Here is a 14,649-nt window from a genome sequence, read left to right as displayed (position 1 = left end):
TACACTGGCTTCCTAACTTCATATAAACAGGGTGCTTTATTTTCATAGAAGATTTATTGGTTTGTGTAATTCTAAAGCAAATGCATGTTCACCGAAGAATTTTTCATCCACAAATAAAGAGAGAAAATAAAAGTCACTTAGAATCCCACCGTCTGTAGATGATCACTGTTACTGTTTTGGCGTTCCTCTACCTCTTTTCCATATTTTTCTTCCAAATTGGGAGTCCCCCTACTGTTACTTTCTGATCATTACTGTCTTCCAAATAACATAAGAGAAACGCCAGAATATAGAGAATGTGGGATTAGTATTCAAAAATCCCTTTGATTTCCAAGCGACATCCACCCATAAATCATTTAATTGAGCACCTGCTATGTGTGTGACACACTACTCCAAAAGTAGGAAGTAAATCCTTCTCTGAGTTCTCACACAAAGTGTTAAAAATTCTAGAGATTTGGAGGCGCCTGGGTGGCTCGGTTGGTTAAGCATCCGACTTCAGCTCAGGTCATGATCTCACCATTACTGAGTTTGAGCCCCGCGTCGGGCTCTCTACTGTCAGCGTGGAGCCAGCAAGGAGCCTGTTTCAGGTCTTTTGTCTCCCTCTCTCTCTGCCCCTCGCCCCTCTCTGTCTCAAAAATAAATATTTAAAAACACCTTTTTCTAGGGATTTCGATAGAGAATGTGAAGCTCAGCCTAAGAAAGCCAACCTTTTTTTTTTTTTAAGTTCTACACCCAACGTGGGGCTTGAACTCACGACCCTGAAATCAAGAGTCACATGCTCTACCGACTGAGCCAGTCGGGTGCCCAGAAAGTGAACCTTTTAAAGTGACTAGATCTTGGGGCACCTGGGTGTCTCACTCAGTTGAGCGTCCGACTCTTGATTTGGGCTTAGGTCATGATCCCAGCCAGGGTCTTGGGATCGTGCCCTGTGTTGGGCTCAGCGATGAACGTGAAGCCTGCTTAAGATGCTCTCTCTCCTCTGTAAATTAAAAAAAAAAAAAAAAAGTGACTGGACCTGTATCAACTGGTTAAAAAAAAAAAAAGGCAGATTGTATTATAGTATTGATGAAACACAAACCATTAGAAGTGAGGTGTTTGTTTGTTTTTTTTAAGTTATTTATTTTGAGAGAGGCAGAGAGAAAGGAACAATCCCAAGAAAGCTCCGGCACTGTAAGCGCAGAGCCCAATGCCGGGTTCAAACTCGCGAAACTGCGAGATCACGACCTGAGCCAATACCAAGGGTTGGTCACCCAAGGCGCCCCCAGCAGTCGGGTTTTTGTAAACAATAGCTTTCTTTCCCTCTATTAGCAAAATGCAGACTCTCATCTAATAATAAAAATGCATACACGATGAAAATAAACACGTGTGAGATGGGGCTACAGGGTACAGGCTGGAGATCGTCTCGACCCATAAACTCGTTCTGAGAAACATTCCCTGTGTGTTGAGCAATGACGTTAGTGAGTGTGGCCTCCTACAGTGGGGACTATTCAAAGGAGGGCACTTGTTTGCCTGTTGAATTCTGCTGTGTTTAAAGGAGGAAGATCAGTGTAATTACTTCACCAGCCACTGCTTACATATTTCCCAACAAGAGAATTCTGGCAAAACAGAATTACTGCTTGTCTACTTTAAATATATATAGGCAAAGGATGGGCCCACTGAAAGAATTCTTGCCATTTAAGTGTGCTCTCTCCAATGCCATTTTCATCCTGCATTTAAAGAATATTCTTTAAATGTGGGATATTTAAACCCGTACTTATTTGCAAAGAGCAAATACGCCTCTTTGCAGAATGGAAGCAGCACCCAGTGACATGCTCAAAAGCTTTCTGTCTCGGTCACCCCATCCCCCCCCTCCCCTGCTCCCCGCCCGGCTAATTACTGGGCCTGTTCCCCTGGCCTGCGACCGACTGTCAGAGGTTTCTCCGTGGGAGCAATCCGGGTCTAGCCCAGTGAGCTTCCTGGAATTCTAGAAGACACTGGCTTTCCACTGGAGAACCCGCCGCCTCTGGCCAACTCAAAGGCTTGCCCCGGCTACCTTGTAAATACAACCTGAGAGGAGCCACTTTGAAGCTGGGAGCAAGGTGGTCAGCAAGCAAACCGGAGACAAAGCCGCTGGCAAAGCCTGGGCATCTTCCTGTCCCTCGGGGACCAGAGGCCAAAGCTGCTTCTGGAAGACCCTGGGGGCAGTTTAAGAACCCTCACTGTTTCTGGGGCGCCTGGGTGGCTCAGTCGGTTAAGCGGCCTACTTCGGCTCAGGTCACGATCTCACGGTCCGTGAGTTCGAGCCCCGCGTCGGGCTCTGTGCTGACTGCTCAGAGCCTGCAGACTGTTTCAGATTCTGTGTCTCCCTCTCTCTCTTCCCCTCCCCCGTTCATGCTCTGTCTCTCTCTGTCTCAAAAATAAGTAAGTGTTAAAAAAAAAAAATTAAAAAAAAAAAGAACCCTCACCCTTTCTTATATAAGGAGGCTTTCAATGGATGGATAAATGGGATGCGCTGTGGGGCTGACGGTGTAGCAGGAAGGAAGTCCAAGGACTTTAAGCCCTTCTGGGGGCGCCTGGGTGGCACAGTCGGTTAAGCGTCTGACTTCGGCCCAGGTCATGATCTCGCGGGTCATGAGTTCGAGCCCCTCGTCGGGCTCTGTGCTGACAGCTCTGAGCCCGGAGCCTGCTTCAGATTAAGCGTCTCTTTCTGTCTCTGCCCCTCCCCCGCTCATACTCTGTCTGTCTGGCTCTCTTTCTCTCAAAAATAAAATCAACATTAAAAAAAAAAAGTTAAAAAAAAGGTAGCTGGAAGCCACACCTGCTGACCCGAGGTCCCTGTGCCCTGGCCAGGAGCTGGTCCCACAGTGTGGTCACGGCCCACGAACCACGGCACTGAGACCGGCTTTCCGCAGAATGCGCACCATGGGGTTGTTCGAGGCCCTGACATTTCGCCGGAGGATAACTGGGTGTTATCGTACCCCCTATTTGGGAAGTGGCAGAAAGGGAGGGTCATCTGTACTGACAAGGAGAGAGTAAATACGGTCAAATGAAACCATGAAAAACTCATGCCTTCGGCGTGGCGGCATGAGGATTTTTTTCCTTCCTTTTTCTTTTTTGTTTTGCCCCCAAAGTCTTCAAGCACACACAAGTATTACTGTTATCATCCCAAAACATTTCGCTCTGTAACCGTCACCGCCCTCCATTTCCGAATTTTTTTCATCAATGCAACACCAACTCCTCCTTCCCACCCCCCACCCCCACCCCCAGGCCCTGGTAACAGCTAATCTGCCTTCTGTCTCTTTCAATTTGCCTGTTCCGGGTACCCCACAGAAATAGAAACACACAACACTTGTCCTTTCGCGTCTGGCTTATTTCACTTAGCATGACGTTTGCAAGGTTCATCCGTGTCGTGGCACGTGTCAGAATTTCATTCCTTCAAAGCCTGAATAATATTCCATTATACAGGGGCGCCTGGGTGGCTCAGTCGGTTAAGCGTCTTGACTCTTGATTTCAGCTCAGGTCACGATCAGCTCAGGTTCGTGGGATTGAACCCAGCGCCCGACATGCTGCACGCGCACTCTCTCTCTCTCTTTCTCTCTCAAAATAAATCAATAAATGCTTTAAAAAAATTCCACTGTACATATATACCATGTTTCTGAGATCTGCGGATGGACATTTGGGTAATTAAGTCTCTTGGCTCCCGTGAATAACGCTGCTGTACGAGTCCCTGCCTTCATTTCTTTTGGGTATAGACCCTCGGAGTGGAGTTGCCGAATCATACGGGAATTCTAAATTTAAGTTTTTGGGCAACTTGCCAAGCTGTTTTCCACAGCGGCCGGACCACTGGTACATTCCCACCAGCCGTGCCCAAGGGTTCCAATCTCTCTACATCTTCTCTAACACTTATCAGTGAAGAGGGATCTCCTTGTGGTTTTGATCTGCATTTACCCCATACTTAGTTTGACATCGACTATCTTTTCCTATGCTTATGGGCCATCGGCACCCACTTCTTGGGTGAACTGTTCCTGCAAGTTCTTTGAGCATGTTCAAACCATCCGTCCCCCACGTTAATCCAATAGAGGCTTCGCAAATTTTTTTCTTCCACTCGGTGGGCTGCCTTTTCATCCTCTCGATGGTGTCCTTGGGTACACAAAAGTTTTTAATCCACTTTATTTTTTAAAGAAGGTACACGATAAAATGCGTTAGCCTTATACGTCTTTTTAGACTTCTCTTGGGTGGGTACAGGAACAGGAACTGAGGGCCTCTCAATGAGGTGACAACTCGTTACTCCTCCCCCAACGTGGCTTCTCCCTGACACTTGTATGCTGAGAGTCGGAACTCACGCGGTGTGTGACAGGTGAGCCTTGTCGGGGCAGCAGGGATGGTGGGGACATGGAATCCTGTAGACTTTTTTTTTTTTTTAAGTTTATTTATTTATTTTGAGAGGAGGGGGAGAGCATGGGAGGGGCAGGGAGAGAGGGAGAGAGAGAGAATCCCAAGCAGGCTCCTCACTGTCAGTGCAGAGCCCGACGCAGGGCTCGATCCCACAAACCAGGAGATCATGATCTGAGCCGAAATCAAGAATCCGATGCTCAACCGACTGAGCCACCCAGGCACCCCGGAATCCTATAGACTTTTAAGGTTCCCTGGTTCTACCAGGCAGGCACTTCATAAGCTATCCTTTCACTAGTTGGTTCTGGACTACACATCCTCAACCTTCCAAACCTCTCACACACGAGATACACGTGCAGAGCTGTTACCACAGAATGGACTGGGACATTTAAGGCATTGTTGTGAAAAGCAGCATCCAAGTTCAGTTCCATCCTGAAGAATCAAACTCTCCACAAGTCATTCCCACTGTTTCGCAATGGTACGCATCGCCTTTCTTGTATCTCTGCCCTTTGTTTCTTTTCCCCGTCCCCCCTTCTCCCCAACTCCCACCGGCAACATGGGGCTTCTAAACAACTACAGTAAAACCTTGGATTGCGAATAACTTGTTTTGCGGGTGTTCCGCAACGGAGCGAACACTTCTGATAAATTTTAACTTGATTAACGAGCGATGTCTTGCAATACGCGTAGTTACGGGATCACAACTGAGCCAATGGTTCTTGACGTTCGCTTTGATACACAACTGCGCTGGATTACAAGCACGTTTCCAGAACAAACTGTGCTCAGAAACCAAGGTTTTACTGTTTCTTTGTCACGTGGGATTTTATTTTCGCACGAATTCTCATGTATGGCCAATTTCTACAGACAGTGAGAAGAAGTAACACATACTCATTTTCTTCCAGGGAGGACCCTGAAACCATAGTCAAGTCCCCTGATACGGCTGTGCTTCAGTAGCTTCTGGGAATAAATGAAGTCTACGTTTCAGGACTATTCTGACGCCGAACTGTTGAATACCTTCGCGCCAAAGGGTAGAAACCCAGGGTGTGCCTGTAAATTGGGATTTCCTGCTCTACCGAGTAAGCATTTGTCACCAAAGGCATTCTCAATTCTAGATCACTGGTCTACCAAGCCATTGTTTCCTAAGTAGAATAAGATCTGAAACTTTTACTTTAAACTAGGAAATAGGTCTCCACTTCCGAATCGAGTCAGAAGGATATCGGAAGGAAGGCCTCCACCTTCCAAAACAACTGGCTTAGAAATTTGTGTGGGGGCACCTGGGTGGCTCAGTCGGTTGAGCGCCTGACTTCGGCTCAGGTCGTGACCTCACCGGTTGTGAGTTCGAGCCCCACATCCGGCTCTCTGCTGTCCGCGAGGAGCCCGCCTAGGATCCTCTGTCCCCTCCCTCTCTGCAATTCCCCGCGTGCTCTCTCTCCGTCTCTTGAGCCTGTAGCTCTTGATTTTGGCTCAGGTCATGATCCATCCACAGGGTGGAACCTACTTAGGAGTGTCTCTCTCTCTCTCTCTCTCTCTCTCTCTCTCTCTCTCCCCCACCCCCACCCCCCGTCTGCCTATCTCCCCTGCTCATGCTCACTCTCTAAGAAAAAAAATAATAAAATTAAAAAGAAATGTGTGTTCAGTAACTTTTATTCTTAGGAAATCCCTTTTTGTACTTACATCATTAGGGAAATAAAACCCTCAACTCCTTGAGCCTACGTTCACATGCTCTACCTACAAAGCCACTTTGTTATGGGGGCGGGGGGGGGGGTGGAAAAGGGAAATGGAAAAGTAGCTCCTCTCTGCCACAGTTCTTTTTTTTTTTTTTGATGTTTACTTATTTTTGAGGGAGGGAGAGGCAGTGTGAGTGGGGGAAGGGCAGAGAGACAGAGGATCCGAAGTGCACTCTGTGCTGGCAAGCGGGGCTCAAACCCACGAACCAGGAGATCATGACCTCAGCTGAGGTCACACACCTAACTGACTGAGCCCCACCCAGGTGCCCCTTCTCTGCCACAGTTGGAACACTTTATTGAAAGCTTGCTAAGCCCCGGGTGCTGTGCTAAATTCAACTACCGGTGCTAACAACTCACTGAACTCTTCCAATAATCCTAGGAGGTGGAAAATACGATCATTACTCAGATTTTTATCAGTGAGAAAAGGGAGACTGAGTGCGATTGGGTAACTTGACCAAATGAGTGTTAACAGTCAATGGGGTAGGCCGAATCCTACGATGCCCCCTAAGATTCCTGCCCGCGGTCTACTTGCCCTGTATAAACCCCTCCCCTTGAATGTAAGTGGAACCTGTGAGGATTAGGAGGTGGCACTCCCCTGATTCCATGAGTAATAAATTGACTCGGAGTTGATCAAAAGGGAGATGATCTTAGGTGGGCCTGACCTAATCAGGTGATCCCTAGAAGAGGGACTGGGCCCTTCCTGGAGAGTGAATCACCTGCTGGCTTTTTATTTTTTACTTATTTTTTTATTTTAATTTTTTAGAGAGAGAGAGAGAGAGAGAGAGAGAGAGTGTGCAAGCAGGGGAGAGGGGCAGAGGGGGAGAATCTCAAGCAGGCTCCGTGCCGTGGAGCCGGAGGCGGGGTCCATCCCACGAGCCTGGGATCATGCGACCTGAGCCGAACTCAAGAGTTGGACGTTCAACCGACAGAGCTGCCCAGGTGCCCCCTCCTGCTGGCTTTTTAAAGAAAATTTTTTGACGTTTTATTTTATTTTTTAAGAGACAGGGAGGGACAGAGCATGAGCCGGGGAGGGGCGGAGAGAGAGGGAGACACAGAACCCGAAGCAGGCTCCGGGCTCCAAGCTGTGAGCACAGAGCCTGACGCGAGGCTCGAACTCGTGGACTGCGAGATCATGACCTGAGCCGAAGTCGGACACTCAACCGACTGGGCCACCTAGGCGCCCCCCTGCTGGCTTTTTAGAAGCAGAATGCCATGCTAATAAAGGCCCACATGGCTAGGACCTGAAGGCATCCTCTATGAGCTGCCAGCCAGCCCCATTTACCAGTCAGTCCTACAACCACAAGGAACCGAACTGCGCCAACCTGAAGGAGCTTGGAGAAGGCCCCTGAGCTTCCAGGTGATAACGCCCCTGCCAACCCCTGTGGGACTGTGAGGAAAGACTCCAGCTGGGCCCTGCCCGGGTTTCTGACCCAGAGAAACTCTGAAATAAGTTATTTTGAGCTGCTCGCTTTGGGACAAGATGCTGTGCAGCAACAGAAAACTAATACGGTCAGGATTCCAAGCAGCGCCCTTTAACGCTGACGACCAGGCCCTTAACCGCTACGGGACTCACTGAGGCAGCTTCACCAATCCCTAAGCATTTTTAACTCTTCAAAAAGAACGGGGACATAAGTTTCGATTGAACAGCAATGGTTATGATCTTTGCCTGTTTTGATGGCCTTCTCAAGTTTCAGACGTGTTTTGATCCTAGTCTCGTGCAGACAGACATTTTTTGATTCATTAAAGAGCTACAAATCCAATACGGTATTAGGTAAATTGTGAAAAAAAAAACCAAGCAGGACGGAAAACATAAGATTTTATCTACCAGGAACACCTTGTTGGAGCAGGCTCAGCCTTTGTAAGGGCTCCAGGCTGTGGTACTTAACAAATATTTTCCTTTTGACTCTGTGGCGTGATCTACAAGATCTGTCATCTGGTGACTCCAAGGAGATGACAGCACATTACCTCTTTTAAGAGGGCCCAACTGAAACTTCACTGACCAGAAGAAGCCAGTGAATTTTTTGGCTGGAGTGATATCCATGCAGATAGAATCTCCAGAAATCAAACACTGGTAAAAATCCACTTCAAGAGAATCTCGGGGCACCCGGGGGGCTCGGTCAGTTGAGCGTCCGACTTTTGATTTCAGCTCAGGCCATGATCCCAGAGTCATGGGATCGAGCCCCACATCGGGCTCCGCACTGAGCACGGAACCTGCTTCGGATTCTCCCTCTCCCTCTGCCCCTCCCCAGCTCACAGGCGGTCGCCCGTGCTCTCTTTCAAAGAAAAACATAAATAACAAATAGAAAAATAAAGAGAATCCGTCTAAAAGCAAGTGAACTGGATGCATCACGCTACTTAGAACTCCAAGTATATGTTGGCCGACCATATACAGGAAGGTTTGATTCTGGCCCTAAGATCATAAAAAGAAAAGAGAAAACTAACCCAGTTTTCCAGAGTTTATTGCTTCCTTTTGGAAAAGCTTCTGCTGCACATCTGGAAGTGATTTTCTAACACACTAGCTCCAATGAGTCATCTACAATATTAAGCAATGATTCCATAGGGTGAACCCTGATCATATTTTTCCATTAAGTGGCATCCACTGAGGTCAATGAAAGGCAAAGGCTAACCCAGTCTTGGAGAACCGCACCCTCCCCAGCCCCATTTTATATTGTGGAGAACGTGGGTTTTAAGAGGTGCAGGAATGCAATTTATCTCCCAGCACTAATGCAGGGCTCCTTCTACTGGTTTCCTTCCACTGGTCATGTGCAGAAGATGAATCCAAAGGCTGCTTGGGTGGGTGGGGGGGGGGGGGCAAGCCTAAGTAAAGCTGGCAGGAACACCATTATGAGGCCATGTATAAACACAGAGCAGTCAGAAATGCAGGGGGTCGGGATGGAGGGGGGTGGTGGACTCCCTGGACAAAAGAAGAAGATAATCTATGCTACCCAGAGTTCAGCAGCTCAAGACTCTTCACTTGGCCAGCAAGGATTTCCCCAAGGAACATTCTAGAAAGGACTGCCAATTCACCCCTTGCTCTTTTGGCCACATCCTAATATACCGACTCCAACCATCAACTTTTAACCCATATCATATTGGTTTCCTAATATTTAAAACTTCTAGCATTGATGTTTACAAGTATAGTTCCAGTGCATTCCCCAAGTGTCTTCGGACACTTGGACTTCTTTCAGGTTCCAATGCAGGAATGAGTCATGTTCCTCCAGAGGCTAAGGAGCCACTTAGAGAGGCTAGAAAAACCTAAACCATTAAATCCTACCTTCCAAAAGATATAAATCAGTGGGTGTTCATTTGCATTACAAAAGGATTCTTTGCCTTGCCAAAGGACCCCAATCAAGTTTATTCAAAAATCAGATTCTCCTAATATATGCTAAATGATTTGATTTGCACGTGGGCTTCAGAGCAAACACAGCTGTCCTGAGTCGGATTAGCAGGTACCTTTTCGCCTCGATTTTGGTGCTTCCAGACCCATTTCAGAGATGCCATGCCCTCCGGGGTCACACAGTGTGAGGTCGACCTTAACATTTCTGACTCCTACTCCCCGATTCTAATGATAAAATTGCTTTGCTTTTTACCCAGCACTTTTCATCTGAAGCCTTCAAAGTGTTCAATCCACATTTGCTAGTCTTCATAATTATGCCAAACAAGCTGGCACGAGAGCTGGCAGTGGAAACCTTCCAGAACTACCGGGGATGTGAAGAAAAATATTAGGACCACTGACAGGCAGAAAACTAAATGGTCCACAGAAACACAAAGGCCTACATTTAAGTTTATTTCTTACAAAACGCAAAATACAAGATTTCGTGAGTCTCACTTTTTAAAAAATAGACCATCTTTTTTTTCAAGCAGATTTAGGTTCAAAGCAAAAGGGAGCAGAAAGTACAGAGAGTTCCGTTCCCATATACCGCCCTGCGCGCGCGCGCGCACACACACACACACACACACACACACACACACACACTGCATTCCCATTATCAACATCCCACACCAGAGAATTACACTTGTTACCATCCATGACCCTATACTGACCCATCATCATCACCCAAGGTCCACAGTTCAAACCAGGGTTTTAGCAAATACACAACGGCATGCATCTACCTTCAAGTGTCATACAGAACAGTTTCACTGCCTTGAAAATCCTGTGCTCTGCCTATTCATGCCTCCCACCGTCCTACTTTTTTAAGTTATGGAGAAGAAATACTCAAAACCCAGTTTAAATACAACACATCGATGTTTACATATGTTTTATAGGATGACCAGAGTGGGGGCGGGAAGAAGTAATGGGGGAGAAGACCCACGGAGAGAAGGCACGAGAAAGAAATTAACTCGGGGATGTGCATGCTGGTGGAAGAAGAAAAGCACACTGTACAGAGCGAAAAAAGACTCGGTTCACCAAGCTGCGCACCGTAATCTAATTATCTTAAATGTCAGAGGCGAGACCTTCCATTTCGGAACTGCAACCAGAAATCTCTGCAGCGTCAATGCACGTCGCCTATTAATTAGCTTTACTCGAAATTTAAGTCCCTCTAGTGATTAATATTATTAATGGCAGCAAAGGGGGAGAAAAGTCAAGGTAGGCATTTCTGCCTCTCAAAGTTTATTTTAAAAAATAGGAAACAGGGGCACCTGGGTGGCTCAGTCGCTTAAGCATCTGACTCTTGGCGTCAGCTCAGGTCATAATCCCGTGGGTCCATGGGATCGAGCCCCACATTGGGCTCTGGGATGACAGTAGGGGAGCCTGCTTGGGATTCTCTCTCTCCTCTTTCTGCCGCTCCCCTGCTCTCTCTCTCAAAATAAATAAACTGGAAAAAAATTTTTAAGTAAAAAATAGGAGATCTATAAACAGATCCCACGAGTCACATGTAAGCATAGAACACATAAATTCAGCAAGCCTGAAAGGGAAGTATGGAACTTGTCTGGGATTCTACTTTTTCTGATTATAAAACTAATACATGCTCCATACAAAAGAAATGAACATTTTCAACACAGAAAACAAATCAAGAATAAAACGGACTCATGGTCCCACCATCCAGAAGTATGTACCGTTAATATTATAGATACACATGTACACTTATAAATATACACACTCTCACGCCCACCTTGAGAATGCTTTCTTTGAATATAATATTTATTTAGTGCTTGTGATGTTCCAGACGTTTTTCTATGTGCTTTATGGTGTTATTTTACTCAGTCCTTACAACCACCTTGTGAGGTCAGAACTGTCGCTGCCTCCATTCTACAGATGAGGAAGCAGAGGCACAGAGTGACGAAGCAACTAACTGCACACGTGTCGCGTAATGCTCTATTTTACAAAAATACGATCATGCTTTTTCACCACCTCAGTGTTTTTCCACGTCAGTAATAAATACAGATGTCGCCTTAATGACCGCATGGCTTGCCGGTGTTTAGATGTACCTTGGCCCAACCCTTTACTCTTGAACACTTGGGGTGTTTCAATTTGGGGGCGGGTTGTTGGTTTTGCTATTAGGACCCACGGCGGTTGTTATCATTATTTCCACTTGACTAACAAGCACAAGAAATCTCCACAAAGTTCAATCGTGTGCCCAAGGCAACGCAGACGGTCAGACGAATTGCTGGGCCCTTCCGGCACTCTTGACTACCGTGCATTAGCTCTCTCCACTCTCTGCCAGCTCCTTATGACACTTACATTCTAATGGACAGAAGTGGTCAACAACTATAGTTATGGGACACATAACTATAACTAAGCAGGACGAAATCCTGCTTAGATGATTTCTCCGGGGAGGGGCCAAGAAATATGGCGATGGGATAAGACTTCCTCGATCAATTCCCTCTAAAACCAAAGAACTAGTGTGGGAGGATGGAGAAATGCCCCCCACCCACCCCAAGATCTGCCCCCATCCCAATCCCTGGAACCCGCAGATGTCAAAGGGGGCCTTACACAAGTGATTGAGTCAAGGGTCTTGAGGTGAGTTGATCATTCCGGATTACCGGGGTGGACCCTAAAAGCCATCACCAGTGACTTTTTTTTTTTTTTTTTTTTTAGTGTTTATTTCCGAAAGAGACAAAATGCTCCAAATGGGGGAGGGGGGCTGAGTGCGTGGTGGGGGAAGATGGCCATCGGACCTAAACCCTGCAGGACAGATAGAAGTCCCTTGAGCAGCGAAGGGGCTGGAAGGGCAGTCCAGGAAGAAAAATCAGCGTGCACAAAGGCATGGAGGTGAGAAAGGGGGGCAGTGCGTTTGGGGAGCAGCAAGGGTCCGGCATGGCCAATGTTCAGACCGTAGTCGACGGGATGCGGTGGGAGAAGAGAATTCAAAGGTGGGATGGGCCCCACTGGTGCACAGGAAGGGGCGTGAAGGCCCACTAGGAAATCTAGGTGCTTGTTTATAGTAACGTGGAGCCAAAGCAGACAGAGTCAGCATTTTTCTGGGTTTGAGGATTTTGTGATTCTCTTCCCTCACGCTCTCCGGAGCGGCGGCAGAATGGTGGTCGGTTTCTAGCTATTTCGAGACAATAGCGGTTTTTGCTTACTGTCAAAATGAATCCACTCTGACGCGTTATACCACCGGGGACATGTGGACGAAATCCTGCTTAGATGATTTCTCCGGGGAGGGGCCAAGAAATATGGCGATGGGATAAGACTTCCTCGATTCCACCCGCTGTCGACTGGAAGGATGTTCCTGCTCGCCAAGGCACCCACTCTGAAATGTACCTGGTTGCGCTGAAATACACGTGGCCTCTACCTAATAATTACCCCAACCGAGCAGAATCCTCCATTAAGGTAAGCTACAGGGACTTTGTCCTGTGGAAGGTTTCACTTTTGGAAGCTCTACTGAGCCAAAGGCCACCCTTTCCCAGCTCAACTCAGCAGAAAAAAACAAAACAAAACAAAACAAAGTGATGCAAACTGGGCTCTCTATCTATAACTACACCATTTCTGGGTTTTTTTTTTTTTTTAATTGTAGTATTTCCTAAACCCTCCACTTCTTTTAGTTGGAACTAAACCCAAAGCCAGGACATTTTCGGGGACACCCCGGCCAGATGTGTAGCTCCACGACACGTCCTTGGCATCCAAGGCCATTGGATTTCCAGAAAAGGCACCCAGCCATCACTAGCTCAGGCCTCTGGAATTTTCCACCCTTGGCGAAAGAAAAGGTTAAAAAAAATAAACATGGCTCTGTCCCACGGAGAGCACTTTGTGGCCAAACACGGAGGAGAAGAGGAAGGAAGAGGTGAGAAACAGATGAGAAAGGGAGAGTGGAAGCGTGGCCACCATGGAATGAGGTTCCCCACAGCATGGTGGAAGGGGCAGCAAAGGGCCGGCTGCGGGACGGCTCTGGAGCTGCGGCCGGACCAGGGAGCCAGACCCATGCGCTTTACCGGAAAGGCGGCAGGGCATCCTCCACCCCCGGTACCTTGCCCTAAGATCTAATCCCTTAACAAGAAATCACTGGAAACAGATTCTCTGCTTCGGTTCAAGCAACTGTTCTAAAAGCATTTCCCGTGAGATTTCAGCATGACCTGAGGCAGGCAAGTATCTATCTTTTCTGTCGGCTAAGGCAGTGATCTTCCACAGCTCAGCATGCCTTTCTCTCGGTCTCTGTCTCTCCAGCTCCCTCTCCGGCAACATGCTTGGTTTCTAGCTCCTTCTAGTATACACCAGAGTCCCAGATGTTCCAGACTGCTAAGGCATCGGCCGAGTCACGAAGCTCACTGATCGAATGCACACTGAGGTTCAGGTGAGGGCCAGTAAAACAAAGGAAAACCCCTGAAGCAGAAAAGTAGGAAATCAGTAAAATAATACGAAACAAAATAAAAGAAGCCAGGCTGAAGGGAAAAGGGCCTTTAATTTGGAGAAAACACCAGTTTCTAAAGAAGATTTAAACAGGACTACCGTTTAATACTCTTCCATATTTTACAGATTGGCATAGAAGTGTATGGAACACATTAGAAAAAACAATTTAAGGGCGCCTGGGTGGTGCAGTCGGTTAAGCATCCGACTTCAGCCAGGTCACGATCTCGTGGTCCGTGAGTTCGAGCCCCGCGTCGGGCTCTGGGCTGATGGCTCGGAGCCTGGAGCCTGTTTCTGATTCTGTGTCTCCCTCTCTCTCTGCCCCTCCCCCGTTCATGCTCTGTCTCTCTCTGTCCCAAAAATAAATAAAAACGTTGAAAAAAAAATTTTTTTAAAAAAAAAGAAAAAACAATTTAAGATCATGCTACCGAGAACATCTGAATGTTTTCATTGAGACGGCTGATAAGGAAAATTAGAATTGTTTTCCTACTAAGGGGGGCGGGGAAAGTAACTAGAGAAAGTAAGGACGGTTAACGCATATTTTGTCTCTACAGATTTTTAAACAAAATCGGGGTTGGGGGGGGCTGTTTCCCCAACCTTTTACATCCTTTTCAAAGCACTCCAGCCAGGTCAGTTAGCCAAGGGCCTGAAAAAAGGCCAGGCCTCAGAGAAATATAGCCGTGGCCAATTAGGATTGATGTAAAAATAGAAAATGCAACCCCCAGGTGTGATAGAGCGCTTCTTCAGAGCAGTGAATCTCTCTGCCAC

The 14,649-nt window shown here is 47.2% G+C and overlaps 1 protein-coding gene and 1 non-coding gene across 5 annotated transcripts in view; both read right to left on the bottom strand.

The window, feature by feature from the left end:
- The window catches only part of DOCK11 (dedicator of cytokinesis 11), a 199,805-nt gene that overhangs the window by 168,356 nt on the left and 16,800 nt on the right, over positions 1-14,649 (bottom strand). The gene's annotated exons all lie outside the window — the stretch shown is intronic.
- Positions 727-799, bottom strand: TRNAK-CUU. Its single transcript has one exon. It is a non-coding gene; the product is annotated as a tRNA-Lys (tRNA).

Source organism: Felis catus, chromosome X, assembly GCF_018350175.1.
Source record: "Felis catus isolate Fca126 chromosome X, F.catus_Fca126_mat1.0, whole genome shotgun sequence".
In the NCBI taxonomy this organism is placed as follows: Eukaryota; Metazoa; Chordata; class Mammalia; order Carnivora; family Felidae; genus Felis; species Felis catus.
This window is presented reverse-complemented; position numbering and strand designations above follow the sequence as displayed.